The following is a 5,277-nucleotide window of genomic DNA, read 5'->3' on the forward strand; positions in this document are numbered from 1 at the left end:
TTTATTGTAATGAAAAATGTTAAATAAAGAGTATAAAAAAAAAATAAAAAAAAAGCACGCCGCCACTGGACTCTAGAGCAGTGGAGACGTGTTCTCTGGAGGGATGAATCACACTTCTCCATCTGCCAATCTGAGGGAGGAGTCTGGCTTTGGTGGATGCAGATGTAAACACATGGTTTGCACCACTATGTATGATCGAGTGCTGGAATCCTGGTGAAAGTGTCTCCAATAACTGTCACACTGTCTTTCTGAAATTTGAAGGTTTATTAAGGGCACAGTACTACAAATGGAAATAAAGACATAGTGTCAACTTTGAAGTTTCTTCATTTACAAACACATAAAAAAAAAAACAGAAGTTCATGGGCAAACTTAAAAGTAGAGTGCTGTGTATAACAATTATATATTAATGTTTTCTGGTTGTAATACAACTCTGAATATGACTAACAAATCACTGAACTGTGGTCTATTTCTGGAAGCATGCATAAAACAACAAAAACAACCCTCTAAAGATCTGTCCATCTCAGTCCTCATCAGACTGCAGGGCTGCTTCCATGATCAATTCCAAAAAAGTGATCAAATACATTCTGAAGGCCTGTCTGTGTGTTACCTTTGGCCCCACATAGACTAAGGACAGACAGACAGATAATGAATCGCTACATTTGCAAAAACCCTCCATGGATTTCATTGTTAAACATATGAAAACCATCTACTTCCTGCAGGCTGAGTTGACATCGTCTTTGACGAAACTTTCCTCTTGTTTCTAATTTCCTTCATCATGATCATCCAGCAGGAACTCAGCGATCTCCTCTCTCATTTGAGACCTACAGAGCACAACACAGCCCAGTCAGTGCTGTTGGTCCTCGACCTCCTGCATCTTTTTCATGCTCAGTCACACTGAATGTAACAGCTGCATTTTTAACATATGTTACATTTACCAAAGCAGAACAACTGCCAGACGATGGAACAATAATGCTGTTTTGGATGTTACAGTGCTAGGGCTGGATCAATACATGATATGACAGGTAACCTGATATCTGAATTTAAATATGCGGGGCTCTACGTGGACTCCTCGCCAGTTTAACTGACCTCAGTGGCTGCGTCAGAGCAAATGAATGTATGCAAAGTAAACAGAAGGTAACTAATCTGCTGAACGTGGACACAGAACTCAAACTATTTGATAGATTATGAAATTGAAAAAACAATAATACACCAATGCAACAGCACATTTGAACCATTAGCATTTTTTTTCTTTTTCACATACACATCATGATGTATCAGGTTATCGTCTTGCACTGTAGTATTTCTACTGTTTTTGATATTATTTTGACTTTTGTGCTTTAGTTTTAACGGCATGGCGTCAGTTTACTGTATTCATGCAGAAAAGAACTGCATTTGTAATCTATTATTAGCCGTAATGTAAAGTAGACTTTATGGAGTCAAAGAAAAGTGATTAAATCAAGCAAACGTGCTCCCCCACCTGCTCTGCCTCCTCTGAGCCTCTGACAGGATGTACTGAGGGAGGTGCTTCACTGTGGACTAGAAAGGAAACAAACAGGGACACAGGCTCAGTTATCAACACTTTGATTATGCAGTTAATAATAAACATGGTTCTCTCACAGCTGGAGAGAACCTAACAGACCACACCTGAGCTGAGAGCCCCGGCTCAAATACCGCCCTCTGCATCACCTGTGTGATGGCTGACTGTATACTGAAAGCCAAGTCACAACTATTTGTTCTAATTTTTCAAGTTTTACTATCTGAATCAGATTTATTTATTTGATAGCTTCATTTCTACAACATGAATGGCCTTCCATAAAATACATAACGTGCTACTGTAAAGGCTCTGTAAGTAAACCCAGCCTTCTTTAAACTCACCATGTCTCTGACAGTCAGTGTGCAGCTGTAACACAGCAGGCTCTTCAGATCAGTAGTTTCTGGTACCCTGTAATGTAAGAACAACACAGAGAACTGAGCCATGGCCGCCTGCAGCTGTGAGACTACAGTTGGTGAAAACTTCCAAAAACACTGTTGTATGAGGAAGATACAGGGAAGAAATGCAGGAAACACCAGACTTCAGAGGATCTGTGCACAAGTGCAATTTCTTTCTGAAAGTACAAACGATCGTGTAATCACAATAATTCAAAGTGTGTTTAATCAGACGTCTCAGTGGCGATACGCTCGCCGTTAACCAGCTGTTCATGGCAAGTAAGGGCAGGTAACGGGTGCACTGGCGGGGATAGCCTGCCGTTAAAGGGTTAAGGATGCTGTTTGCATCCAGGCATACAGGTTAAAGAGCAACAGGGTTCACAGGGAGACATCAATGCAGAAAACTGCCAATGTAGGAAGAACAGCTTCAGGGATGCTCAGAGCCAGATGCAGGGTTCCTATTAATGTAAAAAACTTAAGTATAGATGTAGGAATTATTAAATTCCCCCCTAAAATACTTACTCACAGTAGTCAGTACTCACATATTTTGATGTAGGATTGACAGAGTACTTATTTTGATGTTAAAAAGACATTTTTTTGCTATAAAAAAAAGTCAAGCTGGGACAGCATCAGCATGAGCTGCAAAATGTGAAGTCAACCCCATTCTCACCAAGTTTCAGTAACTTCTCCCCAGCACTGATCACCAGTGTCGGTGTGCACAAACACAGCACAGGATGCACTGATCCCAGTGCTGCTAGGATTACGGCAGTCGTCCGGACCACATGGAATGTGGTAAAAATGGATGCTCGTATGAGACAAAGGTCAGCCGAGGCAACTAAGCCTCAACAAATTCCTCTGAACAGGTGGAAAAGGTAAGAAACTGTGGAGACATGTGGAGAAATTAAACGGCGTATTTAAGATCCAACGACTTGTACTTTGTTCTGTCACATTTGTCAAAGTTTGATGACTGGGTTAGATGTCTGATGAGTAGCATTTTACTATGCAGCTACGGGTATGGCTTTAGTGATAGGCGGGCATGTACACTCGGCCTTCTACATGTAGGTCTGCAGTGCTGTTCAGGACGTGTCTATGACAGGAAGAGAGGAGAAAATCAAACAGGTTTATCTTGGTAATTCAAACCTCCTACAACAACAAACGCTTTAAAAATGAGAAGTAAGAACTGAACTGATCGCCAGTATTGATCTGACCTTCACCCTGCATGCCATACAAACATAATCACTTGAGGAGGATTTGTGGTTGCTAAAGTTTAAAAAAGGTTTTTATTTTACTAGAATGTGGTTCACTGATAAGATATATCAAATCAAAAAAGTAGGAAGAACTTTTGAAGTAAAAATTTAAGAAATTAAACTTCCTTTTAAGAAAGTTAGATTTCACAGTGCAGTGGGAACCCTGCAGATGAATTTTTATTCTGTGCTGTCAGGAGTCACAGTGGTGGACGTGGCCAAGTGTGATACGGCTGCACAACAAAGTTTGTGAAGCCTTTAGAATTTTGTATATTTCTGAATAAATATCAACATGCCAGATTAATGCTGCCTACTTGGCTTTGGCCAGTCTTTAAAAAAAGACTGAAAGTAGTAAAGGAGAAACTAATTAAGTGGACATCCCACTTAATTAGGTCGTAATCACAAGAGCTCAGGGACCTCAGCAGTTCACCTCTGTATGCTGGTGCTTACCCAAGCAGAGCTCTAAAAGTCAAAAACAGAATCTTAAAGTGGAGCCAGCGCAACTGAATTAGCAAGGGTATGACACGAGAATAGTTAAGATTAGTTAGAAGCCAGACGAGGACTTCTGTTTCTCTTCATTGAGTTGAAGAAAATTGTCAGCCATCCAATTTTTAATAGTCTAAGCACCTATACAAGATCTGTAGCTTATGCCGCGTTTCCACTAGTACCTACTCAGCCCGACACAGTTTGTAGGGTTTTCCATTAGGTCCTGGGACTGGGTACCAGGTACCTTTTTAGTACCCACTCAGCTAGGGTTCCAAGTGATTCGAAGCGATCCGAAAAATGTGACGTTGAAGAACAGCATGCCACTGATTGGCCAGGGAGTGTCGCCACTAGCTGAGTCACAAGAGTGACTCCACCAGAATCAAACACGCCATTTTTAAAACCCGAAAGTGAGGGAAATGGAGACACACAAACCAACACGGTGGTCCAGATGTTTCTGTGCTTGGTGCCAGACGAGACATTAGAAAGTATCAGGAGGTCTCCGAGCTAATGGCAGCGTTTGAGTCGCATACAAATTATGTCAACTGACTTGTGCCCGCGTTGCTGTATCCATTCCACCCACATTGAGGTGGAACGCAATTGTAATGGAAACATTAAAGCCGCAAGCGGCGATGAGCGGGCCCTCGCACCCGGCGCGCGTCGACCCCTGGCGCGCTCCAGCCAAGCCGCGCGTCGACCCGTGGCACGCTCCAGCCGCACCGCGCTCGGAGGTTCTCGCAGACGAGAGAGTAGCTGGCTCACCCGGCTGCTGACGGCTCAGCAGGCTAGCCGTACTTCGCGTCGATCGTCTCCCGCTCCCACTAGGTGGCGTCGGTGAGTGCCCACTAATTAATATGTCACAATGCTCTATGTAATGCCTGCAGCCATCAATGAAACTGTAATGACCATAGGATGATGAGTATCAGTGTCCTACTGATTTCCTGTTGCCACTAGGTGGCGTTATGAGTGTGAAACAAAGCTGATAGAGGGGTGTGTCCAGTCTCCCTTACCCTCCCATTAAGCCTGTGAAGTTTGAGGCACATCGGACAATGTATGTCAGAGATGTAACAATTTGGTGCACTGTGGTATATGAGTAAAATCCCACATTTAGAGGGTTGCTACGGCAACAGCGTTCAATATTCTACAAAACCATGAATATCTTTTGATGGGCTACTTGTGTAGATGATCTGGAGCCATTTTGGTGTGACTGGATGAAAAGCTGTAGTAGAAGATGATTCAAATAGCAGGCCTGAAAAATGTGAGAAATGCTGCAAAAATGAAACCTTAATTAGAACATGTCAGGCTTCCTGTTGGATTTCGGCTATCGGTCCAAGAGACTTTTTTGTACGTGTTAGGATGTTACTTCAGCAGGCACGATTTCAGGTACACAGACCAAGCACTGCCCTGGGGCTGATGTTTAGAACCTATCTGGGCCTGAAATGGAAAAAAAGTCCAAATTCAGAGGGTTGCTACGGCAACACCGTTCAATATTCTACAAAATCATGAATATCTTTTGATGGGCTACTTGTGTGGATGATCTGGAGCCATTTTGGTCTCACTGGGTCAAATGCCCTAGGAGGAGTTGAGGCAAAAAGGCCTGGAAAAGGCGAAAAATGCTGCAAAA

At 42.7% G+C, this 5,277-nt stretch overlaps 1 long non-coding RNA gene across 1 annotated transcript; it reads right to left on the minus strand.

Annotated features, from left to right (window-relative positions):
- Positions 1–249: 249 nt before the first annotated feature.
- On the minus strand, positions 250–1,976 carry LOC115775365 (uncharacterized). The gene is made up of 3 exons (XR_004019305.1): positions 1,876–1,976; positions 1,478–1,536; positions 250–821 (listed from the first exon to the last, which is right to left on the minus strand). It is a non-coding gene; the product is annotated as an uncharacterized LOC115775365 (long non-coding RNA).
- Between the last annotated feature and the right edge of the window lie 3,301 nt (positions 1,977–5,277).

The sequence above is a fragment of the Archocentrus centrarchus genome, unplaced genomic scaffold (genome assembly GCF_007364275.1).
Source record: "Archocentrus centrarchus isolate MPI-CPG fArcCen1 unplaced genomic scaffold, fArcCen1 scaffold_109_ctg1, whole genome shotgun sequence".
NCBI classification, from domain to species: domain Eukaryota; kingdom Metazoa; phylum Chordata; class Actinopteri; order Cichliformes; family Cichlidae; genus Archocentrus; species Archocentrus centrarchus.